We start from the raw sequence: 18,409 nt of genomic DNA on the forward strand, positions 1-18,409 counted from the left end.
GCGTGTGGCAATTACGACTTTGCAAGGACAGTCTGAATCTTCTGACTCACAGTCTGTAAGTACGTTTATATATTTAAAGATTGTTCCACTGATGATTCAAACTTGAGTTTTGAGCAGTGTAGAGTAGTACTGCTTGTTTGTTTTTTCTCCGATCACAAATACAGAGATGATTTTGTGTTTACGCAGTGCGATACACAATGTGCAAAAAGACAGTATAAGTCATAATAATCAGTAGTAATGTCCCCACTGCATGCATGCCCTTGTTTGTAATGGGTTTTTATTGTTTTTATGTTATCGTGCTGGGACACACATCACAGTATGGTGAGGGGCGTAACATTTCCGTCACATGTTTGAGGAATTCAGCCAATCACAACGCACTGGATAGCAGGCCATTCAGAGCACACCTTGCTTTTCAGACCAATGAGCTTAGTAAAAATCGACACGTTTCAGAAAGGCAGGACATATAGGAGAAACAATAATGTACAATATGTGGAAAATAATGTGTTTTTAACCTTATACTGCATAAACATATTGCATTACACCAAATACACCAAATAATGTCCTTTTTGGCAACATCATATGACCCCTTTAAACAGTTTTAATGTTAGCATTTCCATTTTGTGAAAAAGTGTTTATGTCAAAAGCCAACTGTTTTCAATCCTCATAACCAGTCATTTAATTTGTGAACCCATCCCAGGAGTACCTGAATGAATGAGCATTAAAAAAAAATAGATGGGTTTTATGTAGTCTAAAATATGATAGATAGTTGGATGGGTAAACTTCAATGAGCAAGCCAATTATATTTTTATTAAAGCCACATTATTATTTTGTATTTTGCATAAAAACATGCATTGTACATATTTTTCATGCTTATATTTGTAATGGAAAATAGCTACACATATCACAGTTATTAGGGTAAATCTACTTGTTATTTTGGTTGTAAAAAAATAAATAATAATAATTAACCACAATTTTATTTATTTTTAAAATGTGTAAACACTGTATGTATACTTTCACTTGAGTATACTTTTTATACCAAAATACTGTTTGATATATCAGGACAGGCAAATACCAATTCATTTTTTCCCACTTTACACATCAGCAATTGTATTGAATTACCTGCCTTCTGATGAGTTTGCTGTATTTTCAGTCTGAACATTCTTGCTTGCAGGTACAACTATGGGGGAAGCAAACATAGTTCAGCATTAAAGAAACACCTGAAAACGTGCATAAGCAGGTTTGCCAACTCAACATTTGGCTTTGTCTCACATTATTAGGCTGCCCAACTAAATCACAAAACATAAGACAACAGAAAATAAGTCTACTGGTAGGAATTTTTCCACCAGCAAGCGACATTGTTTGTCCAAAACAAATATTTTGTAATTAATTTAACTGATATAAAGTGACAAATTCCACACCAGTTAAATTTATTCCAGAACTTCATAATCTGATCATATTCACTGTTATATAGTCAGGGTTAAAGTTAATGATAATTCATTATCATGAGCATTGTTATGTTTCAGGCAGATGTCAAATGTCAGTAGACCAGGAATAATTTTAAACAAGTTGTTCATTCATAAATCTGTAAGATTTTATTTTTGATCATCATTCTTAATCCGATCTGGATGTAGTCTGACAATGCCATTTTCTCAGTTCTTGTTCAAAACTGTTCTTTTTTAATGAAACTTGCATTTAGTGTTGATAGAGAATGCACTATTTAGTAGTAGGCCTATCTTTTCAATCCCTGTTATAGGCAAAGACAGATAAAGGCTTTTTAAAAGCTCTTATTTGAAGCTTTTCGAAATGTGTAAAGGCCACAACTCAAATTTTCTGTTTAGCATTATTTATTGGTAATGTAGGTTTCCACCACAAATCCAGCTGTTAAACATGATTGTTCATTTTTAAAAAGTAGTTGAAATAATGTGAACAATGTAAAGCTTAATTTTTTAGTTATCGTTAATGATTAAACGATTATTATTCCACGCTTCACAATGACTGTTAAAGAAACACAGTGGGCGCATCAACATGCCGTTTCCAAGCTGAACTGTGAAACTTTAGGGAGAAACCGTTTCAGTGCAAATGGTTTTGCGTTGAAAAGATTCATACCTTAAAATGGCCGATCCCTGACCAGTGCCTTGACTAGTGAACTATGGAGCTGAAACTTACAAATAAAAGCCTTTCTGAATTAGAAACTTTAGACAGACGAGGTATATTCCATTGCCACACAGTGCAAAAAATAAAAAATAAAAAAATTTGACCAGTAAAATACATTATTCAATTAGTAAATAACAGAGGTAATATTAGTTAGTTATCTATTATAGCAAGAAACATTAATAGAGAAAGTTTAAGTCTAGTAAGTTACAACAAAGCATATTGGCAATTTACTCAACAGTATGTTTAAATACATAAAAATAATGGCATGGTTTCACAGACATGGTTTAGATTAAGCCATTAGGCCTCATTTCAATTAGGATTTTTAGCTAAATTACCTTTTATAAACGTGCCTTATGAAAAAAAAAACATTACTGGTGTGCGAAACAATTGCCCTGACATATTTTAAGATATGTCAGTGGAAGCTGTTTTCAGTTAAAACAGCTCAAACAGGCATTTTAGACTGGGATTAGGCCCAAGCCTCGTCTCTAAAACCGGGACAATGAGTTAACAAAATCTCACTCCACCCAGGCAACCCCAGTTTGCAAGCCTGACAGAAATACACCAAACAAAAATCGGTATGTTACAAGTAACATTACTTACCGTATTCATCTGAGCTGTATTTGTTGGTCATTTTCATCCCATAGCACGTTGCTTTTCTTTTCCCATCCATCTTGCTCAAATCTGCTGATTGGCACGAAATGTTGTCTAATGGCGTGGTTGGTGCCACCCCATCGTCCTCGTTGACTAATGACATAGTTTGGATTTTTATTACTGTAATTCCACCTCTTAACCCTACGTGAAGCTCTGGTGCATCTTTGATATCTTTACAGTTATCCCAGTTTGTGTATACTTCCAAAGACGTTGCAATACCATAGAGTTAAAGTTTTATTTGGGTTAAAATATTTGGGTTATTTTACTGCAAATATCTTTAAAAAATTATTTAAAAAAAAAAGAAAAAAGTTACTCATTGACATGATGTTGTTGTGCTGCATGGTCACAAAATCATATAATTTACATGCTTTAAGCATTGTGGTTTTGGTGTGTGATTATTGCACTATTTAAGTTTTGGCTCTTTAGCGGTTAATAAACAGAACTGTACACGTCCCGCAGAAGAACATTCTAAACTGAGCCACTTCTCTAAGTTTGTCTATGGCGGTTTATGCACTTTTTTGCAGCGCAACATATATGTACCACCCGGTATGTATTGCTACAGTTTTGAAACACAAATGTCCACTGGAATCGCTAAAGAGTGACATGTTTTTTTTTCTTCTTTTACAAAGAAGAAACAGGACTGCATTTAATACATTAACAAAATAAATAAATAAAACAATTAATATATATATATATATATATATATATATATATATATATATATATATATATATATCAATTTTTTTTTTTTTTTTTTTTTTTATGAATCACTTTCTCAACAAGAAAAAAAACATACAAACAGATTTCTTTTGTCCTTGTTTTATTTATTAATATTCTGTAGGCTTCTAATCGTCAGTGATTCATTCCAGTCAAAATATAGTAAATATATTCTACCCGTTAATTAATGAGACTGCAGAGTTGTGCTACGGCTATTGCTTCTAAAAGTTGCTGTTTAGTTTTTTTTTGAAATTATGTTACCATTTTTCTGTCGGTTTGGTGTGTCAAATCTAACGGTAATCTACAGAACCCATTAGCCTTATCAACATTGACCATCAGTTGAAATTGTTTCTCCTTCGATTGTGAGAACGGAGATTTATTTTGGATAGTAATTTAATTAAAATAAATTTAACTAATTTAATTTAATTAATTAGTGGATCCCAGCATTACCCGTGATCCTAAGCATCCGCTGCTATGGAGACGTAGCCAGTCCGCTTTGCGATTGGGTGATTTCTTTAGTGATTTAATTTCTCATTGCGCTCTGTCCAGGTAAGTTACGAGGTTCATAATAAGTAATGATCACGTTTGCTTAAATGTTATAATTGATGCATTTCTTTGTCATTAAACTCATGATGTGTCAGTAATAACAATATAACTTGGCCTAACGTTAATGCATAAATCTGGAATGAGAAACCCCAGACAAATACAGACACCTTTTAACAGAAATAGGAAAAACATGACTTTACATGTGCTTGCTGCTGTTGCTGTTTTATCAGTCAGTGGTTATATCAGTGTAGCAGACAATAAACGGGACAAGGGACATCGCGTATGGGACAAATAAATTAGGCCCAATATGCGGATGTCCGGCTAATAGGTGACACGTGACACTTGGCATTGGCAAGTGGCTAGGTTAGCCAGTAGTACTAATATTTATAGTAACAACATAGTTTTAAAGAATTCTAACGTTATAATTATGCCTCTTGTTACCGGATATCATGTTCCAAAAACAAGTTGTATTAAGGTTTTAATGTAATTATTTACTTCATTTTAGAGATGCCAGGAAGTTTAATGAATATGTGCCCAGGGTGCAACACCCTAATAAGTGTTGCATACAAGACTTGCCCACTTTGCAAACAAGAACAGCCATATAAAACAAAAGCTGCAGCTTAAGAGATGCAACTTTCAAAATAAAAAAAAATAATGGAAGGAGTCAGTCAAGAAAAACAAGAACAGGACAGTTGTTCTCAATAACAGCCATGTGTTGGTAAGGTTAGGTCAAAGTTCAGGATTCTAATAGGAATTTATGAAGTTAAGTCAATTAACACAGTAAAGTTTAACAGTCAATAGCCATGTTTCCATGTAATTGTCCAGCGAACTTATGAAATGTTTCGAAAAGTATAAAATATCAATCAGGTGTATTTCTATCAACTGGGTTGGAGGGAGTTAATTAAGATCCCTCGAGGAGATCCTCCCACACTGAAGCTGTCCCTAACTCGCCCCGTTTCCCACAAGCTTTGGGCTGCAAACAACCCACCCCTAGATGGGACCTCGGCACTATGGGTGCCATTACCGGCCTCACACCTTCCGGAGGCTGAGCCATGATCAGAAAGACTCAGGGTCCCAAGAAACACCACCCAAGCGGTTTCCCATACACAACATTTCCCACGCCGCATGGCAGATGGAAACATGGCTGGTGAAACATGTAGTATAATAATGAATTCCTTGATATGAGTTGTACATTTAATATGACCATTAAACAATTGTCATGAAATTAATTTTTAAATTAAATTATTATATTCAGTGCATAGTTTTTTTTTTTATTTAATAATGTTTTTATTTCAGCTTGACAAACTTGCTGCCCTTGATTTTTTCCCCATACTACTTTTGGGGAAGAAGTGCAAAGGAAGTTTGGTGGCCAATGTCAGACTAGGAGGGGATTATATTTTGGATCCTGATTTGCTTCAGAGGGTTAAACTTATGTATGAAGCTGTGCTAAAGAGTACGTTTTATTTATTTATTTTTTTACAAATAAAAAGCTCTGGATTAATCTGAAAACACTGGTAACCCTAAGGAACCCAAAGGAATGTGAACCCACAAGTATTATTTTCTATTGATGCATGAGCGTTACCTTTCAGCCATAATAGGATAAAGCAGCATGTGATCACCCAATTGTTTTCTTTAGCAGTTAAGCCAAGTCAACAAGCTAAAAGTAGGCAGAAAATCTAGAATGCTCTGATCAGACATTAAGAGACATCACTGATCATTATCATGATCAGTGAGACGAGTACCATTTATGGATATTTGTAAATTGTTATTTTTTATTTTGTTTTCACCAGTTAAAAATTTAATTGTTTGCCATAATGTTCTTGGGTTGGAGACCGATTAAGGCAAACTGTTTATTTTTTCTTGTGTGTGATGTTTGTCTTGTCTGCAAGTTAATTTTCAAAGACAGAAGAAGGCCACAAGTAGCACAGCAACCACTGACCTTCCCGAAGCCACTGACACTGAGACCAACGGCACTCCAGAAGCCACTACCACTAATAACCACAGGCTCATCAAAAGCCACAAGACCCCAGGGCTAGAAGGCAAAAAAAAGACAAAGTGAAGTATATTTCCTTAATAGTCAGTAATGTGTTATTAGAACTATGTTAATAAGTATGTTATCACAGAACTATGTTTTTTAATACACTACCAGTCAAAAGTTTGAACCCGCCTACCCATCCAAGAGATTGGAAAAGCATGTCCAAACTTTTGACAGATATTTTACTTTATATTTTACTAATAACTTACTGTATTTATATATTAAGCATAGCGTCAGTTCTGGCAGGTCACATTAGTCAAGCTCGCATCAGCTGATCCAAGTTTACCTATAGGAATACGACGCCTATTACTGTATACATATATATGCTCTTTCAGTATTACCAGCAGCTGTCCCGTTTCTCAGGAGCAAATTACCCTCCTCCATCTCCAGCTCCACCTCTCGTCAGTCATTATAGTATTCTGATTACCCCTGAATCAGACTTAAATTCTCTTAATTATATTGTATAATCAAATAAATTAATGATATCTGCAATACATTTATGTTGGTCCTGTTCTGTTTATCCTAAGGGGTGTTATTGCTGCTCTTTTGATTCTATTCTAGGCTGCATCAATGTGCAAGGAGTTCTTGCCCAGAACAGAACCATACCACCAATCCAAACTATATGCTAACTGTCAATTATATTTGGCAATTGTGGTCTTGACAGAAATAGTGTTTAATAAAATGTGATATCTTGTATATTTTTTATACAGATCCAGTCCAACAGAGGATAGCCAGCATGATGAAGCCAAAAAAAAAAGAGTGTTAAGTACATTTTCTCTATTTAAAATGATATTATGTATCAGCTACACATTGATTCTGCCATCACAGTTAGGTATTGTCTATACTGGTATATTGGTATGAGTGTCCAGAATGCTGTTGGAGAGTGAGGCAAAACAACTTTGACTACTCCAAGGTTTTGAAAAGAAGAGTGAGAGAGGTTTGTCTTTCTAAAGTCTTTTCAACTGTCTTGCTTTATATCACTGTACTCACACTCACTCATTATTAATATTTAAATTCTTTAAAGTCTACAATGCCCGCTGATGCAATGAGCATTCATAGTTTTTTACCGGTCACCAAGAGTTGAAGAATGTCCAGAACCATTTCTGTCAGATGCATCTGTTTCGAGAACCGAGGAGCTGATGATACTGCGCATGTATGATTCAGCGTGAAGCAGACCGACACACAGAGCGTCTGAACCGAACTGATTCTTTTAGTGATTGATTCTGAACTGATTCTGTGCTAATGTTAAGAGCGCGGGTAAACCGAAGGCTTGAATCAAGGGCAATCATCGCAAATGATGCCATTACGTCGAGCGCAAAAGAACCGGTGAACTGTTTTCTTCAACCGGTTTATTGAATCGAACTGTCCGAAAAAAGTACTGGTGATCCGAAAACCGATGCAACCGGTTCTTGACTCGAGAACGAGTCAGTCTATTGTTCGTTATCTGGCTCAGTTCGGTGTTCATCTTCAGTTTTCTCTTCACAGCAGTTCAGTCAGTGTACTGTTTGAGTAAATGAATTACTCTGGGATATTGGTTTGTTTGAACTCGGAGGGAGTGTCAGCCACATTAAAAAAGTTAACAAGTCATTTGTGGATTAATGCGTATTGGAGACGCGAACCATTTAAAATGATTCAGTTCGATTTGGTGAACTGGTTAAAAAAGATCCCGTTACATCGAATGATTCGTTCGCGAATCGGATATCACAAACTGCTTTGTTTTGAACTCTCTCTGACAACAGACACGGAAGAGAAGACAATGCTGAATAAAGTTGTAGTTTTTGCTATTTTTCGACCAAAATGTATTTTCGATGCTTCAAAATAATCTAACTGACCCTCTGATGTCACATGGACTACTTTGAAGATGTTTTTCTTACCTTTCTGGACAGTATACCGTACACACAGCTTCAATGGAGGGACTGAGAGCTCTCGGACTAAATCTAAAATATCTTAAACTGTGTACCGAAGATAAATGGTTTGGAACGACATGAGGGTAAGTTATTAATGACATACAGGGCTTAAAGTATTCCGGCACCGTGCCGGATCTCCGGCGTGTGGCCGTGAGGAAAAAAAATTAATATTTGAGAGCCTGCGCATGCAGTTTAATATCTTCGAGCCAATTTATTTCTTCTACCAATCATATGAGAGGAACGCAGCTTTAACTAACATTGCAAGCCTATCAGAAGCAGAGAAGGGCATGTCCTTGCAACACAGTATGATTGACGCCCATATGTCAATATCACGTTAGCGTTGTCGGAGAAAAAAAAATGGAGCACAAGTTTATGAAGCCTGGGGATGCTGTCCTAGACTTCTAGCAATAGATAAAGGACTCAAAAATAAATGGCGCTTTTTGGCAGTTGATGCAAGAAACAGAGAGCCCTGGGCTTGTTTCTGCATTATTTGTTTGAGGAAGCTTCTGTATGCCGGCAGCGGTAAGAAAGTGCTTGCTCGCTATGATTTATGTTGCGTTCCAGGCAACCCGTAACCCATGTTTTTCCAACCTTAAACCCGGGAAAGTGCACTGGAATGGCAGTCAAATCCGTGACTTCCAATCCGTGAACTCGTACTAGATCGATGTACTCTAGGTTTTGACGTCAAAGCACGCGAAACAACAGTGACAGCCCCTATGGATGCAGTGTTAATGCAAGTGGTACATGTTGAAAATTACATTTTAGGACACTGTAACATTGCAATAAAATTAATAATCTAGCTAAATTTCCTTGCACACAGAAAGTTTGGCGTGACTTGCCTGGAATGGTACAAAGTCGTTAGTCGTGGTTTGAAATAGTGACGAGCTCAAAACCTGGCAGGAACGCAGCACCAAACTCCGGTCATAGACCCGCTGCCCGTGCACTCAAACTTACCACGACGTTCTCCCGCTCCCGCCGCAAAATCCCGCGGGTAAACGTATAGCAGTTTTTCTTTTTTTAATACATTGCATACACTGTTGAATATAAATTAAAAAAGAAACGGAAAATAAACAAATGTTTAGTTTTATTTGCGTTTCATTAAAAGTATGAACATGAACAAAGAACAATTAGAACATAGAAATACAGTAAAAAAAGTAAGAAATGTAAAAAAATATATACCTATAATAATTAGGCTATATAGCCTAATAAATTATATAAAAATAATAAACCTGGATTTATTTCATGTTCAAAGGAAAAGTAGCTTATGGGGCCTGCGCAATTCCTTCAAACATTTAACAAAAGTATCCTTATTCCTCAATAACAAAATAGACCAATTTTAAATATATAGCTAAATAAATAAATTAAAATAAACTGAATTTAAAAAAAAAAAACAAAAAAAACTGTACGACTACTTGTAATTTTATTTTCCCGCAACCCGCACACAATAATATCTTGCCGCCCGCATCCGCATTCACCCATCAATTATTGTCCCGCGCCGCAATCGGTGGCGCTGGGTCCCGCGGGGGTGCAAGTCTCTAGCTGGCAGCAACTATTAGCTGACACACTGTTGTCCATGACTGACCATGTCTGCGATTAAAAAATACGTTTGTGCACATTAATACCAGAACATGATTTGTCATTCAGAATTTCGCAGCCACTGGTCACCCTGTGTATAAAACTGGCAGAAGACAAAAAAAAAAAAGCGTTAACTAGCCTGATGGTTTCAAATCAACATGCGAGTTATCCCAGAAAAAAAAGTGATAATAGCCTGGATTTCACTTCTAATCTTCAGTTTAGCAGTTCAGTTCTTTAGCACTTTGAGCACTTAATTATTTAAGCACTTTAAGCACTTGTTATTGTTTAGAAGAAAATACTTTATTTGACATAGTACTTTTAAATAAATGGTGCCAAACATAATTATTGAAGAGATTCATGTCCATCTCAGTCTGTTTACCATTTTTTAAGCACTTTAAGCTCTTGTTACTGTATTTGTGTTATTATCGTCAATATTTGAATGAAGTCTGTCTTTGGAGTTTCTCAACAAGCATTACAACCAAACAACATAGTGCCTGACTGAAATTTGGAATTCGGAATGAATCATTATTTTAGCAAGACAAGACTTTCAGTGCATCCGAAATCTACTATATAGTATGCACTTAACAGTATGCGAGGCGAGTTATATGTCCGAAATCATATTAAGCGAAAAACAGTAGGCAAGACATACCTGGATGACCAACTGCTTCTGCATGAATTCTGCCATATGCATACAATGGACAATTTACTATCCCATGAGGCCACAGGAAAGGGAGTAGTCATATTTGGAAAACCAGAGACCCGGCTCTTTACAAGTGATGAGGCCACAGGAAAGGGAGTAGTCATATTTGGAAAACCAGAGACCCGGCTCTTTACAAGTGTAAGTACCTCAGGGAAAAACTTTTTTCACTGTGGTTAAATTGCACTTGTTTAAAATGATCAAAGTAAACAGCTGACTTATTATAAGTTGAAACATTGTAAATTGATGAGATGATTTTTAAAATCGGCTGTAAAATGTTTTTTAATCATTGCGGAGCACATCAATCTAACAAACAGATCGAGCTAACGTCAATGCTATACATCAGCTTGTTAACACTGATTTTTTTAATGAAAATATAATTGTTGAAAGTTTAAACAAGTTAGACAATTAAACGCAATGACAATATTTTTTCCTCTGTCTAGTTTTAATATTTAAGTTAGTAAATATTTTGTTGGCTACATAGCAAGCTACTGTTAATAAGTATGCCTCAGTTTGTCAATGTAGCATTAATATCATTCTAAAATTATATTCATGATGAATGTTTACTGGCAATTATGAACACACTCAGCTCCTGATCAAGTGGAGAGAGGCTAATGTAGCCCTGTTCACTAGAAAGTGTTATGCTGCCATCAAAGGTTTTGAGTCATTTTATAAAGGTGCTTTTGACAATGAATGTAGCACATACTAACACTTCAAGTAGCCTAAAGGTCTTACTGAATTATTTTTCTTCTTGATTTCTGCGCATTCTGACCCTCCATAACACCACCCAACCTAGTAGAGAGTAGAGTAGAGAGGAAGAGGAAGAGGAAGAGGAAGGAAATTTAGGAGCTGATGCACCAGATTGAGGAATGCAGAAAGAGAAATGGAAGCAGTAGAAAGGGAGGAGATGGAGAGAGATGATGAAAAAAAGGAAAGAAGAGGAAGAGAGAGACGAGAACGAGAGGCCAAAGATAGAGAAGAAAGAAGAGACCCGAGAAATGAGAGAGGGAGGAGGGAGGGGGTGCTGAGAGACAAGAGAGAGAGAGATTTCTTTAGCTTTTAGAGCTCATGGTACAACAACAAAGAAAGAATATTAATATTAAACTACACTTTCTTTCCTTTTATTTATGCGGAGGATTTCATTTGATTCAAGGAGTTTTATCAAGTTTTATTGCAGTGTTAGTTTCCAGGGATTTACAAAAGCTAGATTTTGTTAGTTGTAAAGTGCTTAATATGTGGCAGTGAGTAACAACTATTATAAAGCACTTATGTAACTGATCTTGTGGTAGTTTTCAGCTGTTTTTTAAGCAAAATGCAGGAATATCTAAAAAATGAGAATTAGTGCAGCACTTTAGAGAAAACTTGTAAAGATTTAAAATATATGCATGTTATTTTTGTTTCTAATATAACTTCTACATGATAAAGAGCACAAAGCTTAAAGGTACAGGTTGTATGACCTACCACTAGAGGGCGCACTACCAAAACAACAACAATTGCGTGGTTTAACCCTTTCGAGTCGATTAACGCATATATGCGTTTTGAGTCATTTTCACCTGATAACCCTGAAAAGAACTTAAATTACACTCTCAGTTTTAATCGTACAGATAAGAGCAATACATCAATCGAATCTGTAAAGGGTCTAGTTATTTTTGGATACAGACATAATAACAAAAAACCTTTGTGCACTTATAAAATAAAGATAACAAACAAGGTGCGCTGTCTACAGTCTTTATCTCCGCTGATCGTCATGTACAAACATTTCATTAAAATGAACTGTAACTCCGTGAATACTCAACGAAGAGACATGAGAGAGATATCTATAGAAAGCCTGGAATGTCTACTTTTAAACTAAACAAGTGCTGCCGAAAAAAAATATTCTGAGATAAAGTAATCCATATGAAAACAACGCAATGTCTGTTTTTCATATCTCCGCTCATTATATCTAATGTGACCACGCCCCCGCGCTTAACGCGCTATTCAGATTCAAACTGAAGCGCGCCCTTGAATACGCCCACACAGAAGAAAAAGCAGCGAGACTATTCTTCAAGTTTTTATTTTATTTTACTGTTTGCTTCGCGATGAGAGGAATAAGACATAATTCACCCCAAAAAGATGTGATGTGGTTGAGGATTTGAGAAATGGATTTCCTCAGAAAAAAGAATGAAGCACTTTATTCAGCAGAGATCATAAACATGAGTAAGTCTCTTTTTATTTATTTGTACTAGTTTTCACATAACGTGTAAACATTTTACTAGTTAGACTTTTTCCAAATACTTTTTCCAAACTATAATTCCTGACTAAATGTATAATCAAGTGAAACATTATGAAGTTTCAATAACAATATACAATACTATACCATTCAAAAGCTTGATGTAAATAATATAAATGTGACAAATAGAGATAACTCTAACAAAATGTAAAAACAATGCAGTTCTTTCGATTTATTCCCCCTAAAAAAACCTGAAAAATATTATCAGCTCTTTTCAACATTAATAATAATAATAATAATGATAATAAATGGGGTTTATTTGGTAGAAAATAAGATTGTTAAAAGGATTTCTGAAGGATTGTGTGACTAGAGAAAGGATGCCAAAAAATTTGCCCTCAGAGTGGCACAGTTGAATGAGAGGCTCATTATGCAGCTCATTATGCAGGCCTTTGTCTTCTCAGGTGTAAATCACAATGATATTCATGATAGTTGACGCCTACTCGCATATGACTTTTACCAACAAAAAGTGTTTTAGAAAATTTAAATCAATATATTGTTTTCTGTGAGTGAGTAAACAAGATGATTTTCACATCATTCAGATTGAAAAATTCTAGGCTACAAGCTCCAGTTCTCAACTTTTCCGGCAACCAATTTTATGTATGTGTTTTATTGCCTTATTCAAGTGATTTAACATTTTTAGTTTTTCACTAACCATGCATAACATTTTTTTTCTCAAAAATACAATCATGTACATACATGCTGCTCACATAATATTATAGCCCAGTTTGTGCTGATTACAGTGATATTAGACTTTACCCATTTAGATATTTATAAGAAACTGAAAAAAGCACAAATGTCAGGGCATGACAAAACTTCTCAAGGCCCCAAAAATACCCTTAGACTCCAGAGGGTTAATGACGCTAAGAAGGAGCGTGGAATGATGGGATCTGTAGTCTTCTATTCAACCACTGACGGCCATCAATCTGGCGGAAAGATAAATCATGGATTTAACGCGAGTTCAACGATTTGCGCGAGTAAATTACATACAAAGTCGCGATCAGACTATGGATCAAACTCGTCCTCGCGTGGGTCTAGAGGCGCGATGCCCCCCGTTTGGCATGTACGCCTCATAATACTAATCTTGTTGGTCATTAAAATAGCATTCATTTTCTGTAAAGATACGAATCCAAACATCTCACCTGTCGAGTAAAACACAAGCGAGATCGGCATCTCTTTCTAGTTGAAGTTTGTCGCAAAGCTACTTCCGCATTTGTCCACGACACTGTTGTCATGTGGTTTCTACTTCAGTAAAGGCGTTAACAAAGAGGCGACTGCACTGCCCGTGTCACTGTTTAGAATGGGAATTTTCTCATGATTTACAAGTAGTTGAAAACATTAGAGATATTGTTAGTAATCAGCTGGACAAAATATATAACACTAGCCTAGTGGTTTTTGGATATTTTCCTGCAAATATCTTACAAATTGTACCTTTAAAAAAAATCACTTTTGCATCTAGTAGCATAATGGCAGGAAAATTTACTTCAGCATCTTCAGTCAGTTTTCAAGTTTCTTGAGGTTAACGTAGTAATATCATCTACTGATCTCTTCTATTCGCTTGTTAAGTCTGACGTCACGTAGCAGCGCTTCCGTGTCCAAATGCTCTATCAGTTACCACGAGAAAACAACAAAAGGTGCTAATATAAACTCACAATGTGATAGAATACTAGCGAAAAAGTTATAATCTTAACCTTTAACTCCATACTGAAGTATGCTCTATTGTTAATTATACATAAGGTATTTTAACAGTTTTGTTCAATAAAATCATATGATTTATTGCTTTAATATTTTATTTGAACTATTATTGTCGCATTGCTATTATATATGTATTTTAATTAATTTTAAAGGCTATAGTTCACTTACATCTATTTTTATTACCACAAAAAATTTATTATAATTATAGGGCCCTGTGAAACGCATTTTATTTACAAATGCAGTTTTCCGTTTAAATTTTCCTATACTCTCTTTAAATGGTTAAATAAAATTTGATTAATGAAAAAGCCTGTCTAATTTATTGAGTTTTACAGATTTATCTTTACCAAATTCTGTTTTCCATTACTTTTCTTGGTTCCATTTAATGGTTCCATTAAATTTTAATTATCAAAAGGCAAGGCAAGTTTATCTAAATAGTACATTTCATACACAATGGTAATATAAAGTGCTTAAAATAAAAGAAAGTAAAATAATCACAACAATAAAAACAAGAAATTTAAAAACTTATATATATACATATGCAGTCATGCCCACAAATATTGGCACCCTTGGCAAATATGATCAAAAAAGGCTGTGAAAATTCATCTGCATTGTTAATCCTTTAGATTTTTTATATAAAAAATTCACAAGAATGTATCCTTTCATTGGATAATAAGAATTTAAAACGGAGGGGAAATATCATTATGAAATTAATGTTTTTCTCAAATACTCGTTGGACACAATTATTGGCACCTCTAGAAATTCTTATGAGTAAAATATCTCTGAAGTATATTCCCATTCATATTCACAATTTTGAGCACTCCAGCATGATTATAAACATGAAATCATCCAGCTCTGCCTTCCTTTTTCACAGAAATATAAAGAGGAGGGAAAATAAATCCCAAATCCCCTTAATCATCCATCAAAATGAGAAAAACCAGAGAAAATATTTATGATGTGCAGCAAAAGATATTGGGGCTTCACAAATCGGTGAAGTGGCTTTAAGAAAAAAACTAGAGCAGTAAACATTCCTATTTCCACCATCAGGGCAATAATTAAGGCCTGGTTCACACGGGACGATTAAAAAATTGTCGGCCGATTTTCCAAAGTGAGAGACCTCACACACAGCGATAAAAAATCACGGGTCTAACAGTTTTGGTCGTTCCGTGTGTGGTGTGCAGCCACACGGCAATATCAACACATCACACACGAACCGATTTGACTCCCGAGCATTCCCAGGTCAGACGGGAAATCTCGCAAAATCCCTCGAGATCAAATGTGACTTTAGAGTAAACAATCATGCCGGACGAAGAGGATGCAGTGGCCATAGTTTGTGCTTTGTTTTTAACGGAAAAAAAAACATAAGAAAAACAAAAAAAGGCGATGGTCAAAGAGGTGGAGACAACGCGAGCATGGACTATACTTGCTATATCATGATATGGAGATAAGTTGTTGTTTTATCTCATAGAAATGTTGTTACGTACTACACAGATTAATAACCGTTGAAATAAACGTTCATATATTCATTTCCATGTACTCTGGTGGACTGCAGTTGTGGCTGTAGTTATGCCCATCAACTTTATTTGTATTTGTTATATACGCCGGCTGTTTTGATTTTGTTTCCTGGTACTTCGTCACCGCCTCGTCACCTCGCTTTCTGATTGGTTACAAGAAAAATTATCCTAGCTCATCCAAAAACAAACTAAAGCATATTCAGTTATCAGCCATGATTGGAATTTTAAATGGGACTGGCTTTTATGATCAGATTAAACTAAAAAATGAGCTTTTTAGCAGCAAACACTCAAGATGGTTTTGGTGAACACAGAGAAAAAAAGTACCCCATGTGTACAATGAAATATACAGCTGTATTTTTGATGTTGTGGGCCTATATTTCTGCTGGAGGTCCTGGACATCTTGTTTAGACACATGGCATCATGGATTCTATTAAATACCAACAAATAAAAAATCAGTAAGTGACTGACTCTGTTAGAAATCTTATAATGGGTCATGTTTGGATCTTCCGACCGTACAATAATCCAAACACAAGCCTCAGAAATAACACAGAAATGGGTCACTGAGCTCAAAACGAAAAAAAAAAAAGCTTCTGCTATAGACCCCTTTTGCGCAGACGTCACAGGTACGTCACGGCGCTAGCTGGAGGCAAAACAAACGGAAAACTGGAGGCGGCTAATACAAACCAACACTGGGTCGGCTACTCAAGGAGCTTAAAATGTCGTCTTGTTGTGTTGTTGGTTGCCAGAATCGACGGAGAACATTTTATATACATTGTTGTGATTAATTGTGACCGGAATTTAAGAACATGGTTAGGAAAGAACAAATACAGAAAGTTTATAATTAATTTGCAGTCTTCAGAATTTTTATTTCTAGAAAATATTTACATCTTAATAATAATTTTACTGCAATGTCACTCTTTATTTAATCTAAGGATTTATACGCCCTCATTTTCTCTTTACTATACACGCTCGGTTTCTCTATCAGGTAAGTGTAGATGTCAGGCCACTCAGTCGGAGGTAGTCTTGTCAGATCCATCCAATGAGTGATTGTGTACTGGTCGACCAATCTGGTTCCGTCCGTTAAAGTTAACATTTTCAAATAATTATCGCGGTCCCGGACAGTGAGTGACCTTAAATATTCAGATAAAGCAGATATATTCAGATTTTTTCCAGCCATTGTTAAAAAATCAAGCTAAGAAAACTCGCTAGCTACCATTTGTTCAAGTGTTGAGGGGAATCTTTCTGTCTCCAGCTAAGCCCCGCCCACACAAATACTTCGCCTTGTATACCAACTGTAAAAAGGTCTATAGCCATTGCAGTCCTCTGACCTGAACCCTACGAAAAATGAGAGGAGTGAACTGAAGAGGAGAAGCACCAACATGGAGCTGGGAATCTAAAGGTTCTGGACTGATTCTGGATGAAGGAATGGTCTCTGATCTCTTGGGAGGTGTCCTCTAACCTCATCAGGCATTATAGGAGAAAATTTAGAGCTCTTAAACTGGCACATGGAGGTTTCAAAAAGTATTGAATAAAAGGGTGCCAGTAATTGTGTCCAACGAGTATTAGAGAAAAACATTTATTTCATAATGATATTTTCCCCCATTTAAAATTATTATTATCCAATGAAATGATACATTTTTGTGAATTTTTTTAATAAAAGATCAAAAGGATTAACAACACAGATGTATTTTCACAACCTTATTTGATCATATTTACCAAGGGTGCTCACAAACAGACAACAACTGAAGTCAGCTGAGTAAAGGCCTGGAAATGCATCACAAAGGAGGAAACTCAGTCTTTAGCCCATTTCGGACAGTAATTTAATTTAATATATAATAATATTTATTATTTGAATATTTAAATCTCCTGTTTAAAAATAGGAAAAAAAGATGATATATATAATAAGAGTACATATATGTTTATTATAGTCCTACACATTTTAAAATTGTATTGCATACCTGCTGTAATAAACACAATGTTTTGAATATTTACGTACTTACTCTGCTCTCGGTCGCTGTGGTGGAGCAGTTATGAAGTATTGTTCTTTGAAATCTTTATTTCTGAAATGCTGGAAAGTATGTATGCACATTACCCCAAAGTACAACAGTAACCTTACAGTGTTTGGGAGTGTTAAAAAAGGGTTTAAACACTGAATTTCGAATTTTGTGGCATTTCATCCTGATAACCCATAAAGCAGGGTTTCTTAATTAGTTTTCCCCAAGAGTCAAATTCTTTACCAAAAGAAAACTTTGAGTTTTCCACTCGTAATAAAGACTTTGTGGTGCCACTCATGTGCGTTTAACTTCACATGATTTGAATGCGCCATGAGTTGGCGCTGGTTGGAACTAAACTGCAGAGCTGTGGCCCTCCAGGAATGAAGTTTGAGATTGCTGGTGTAAACAGAATCCATTGCTATTTGCTCCTACAGTAAATGGCATCTATGGCGTGGTATCCACTGCCTTGATGAAATCCTTTTATAGAACAAATGTTGTCAGAAGTGTTATCTGCTTGAAGTAGGTGACCTGCAATTTGACTGTCGATGAAAGCGGTCACTTCTAAATCAAAAATGGATTATGTAATGTTACATCACATAAAACACAAATTGTATACCGAATGTTTTACTTTTGCAAAGGATAGTCAACAGTTAAATCTGGT

This window comes from Carassius gibelio, chromosome B3, assembly GCF_023724105.1.
Source record: "Carassius gibelio isolate Cgi1373 ecotype wild population from Czech Republic chromosome B3, carGib1.2-hapl.c, whole genome shotgun sequence".
Taxonomy (NCBI): Eukaryota; Metazoa; Chordata; class Actinopteri; order Cypriniformes; family Cyprinidae; genus Carassius; species Carassius gibelio.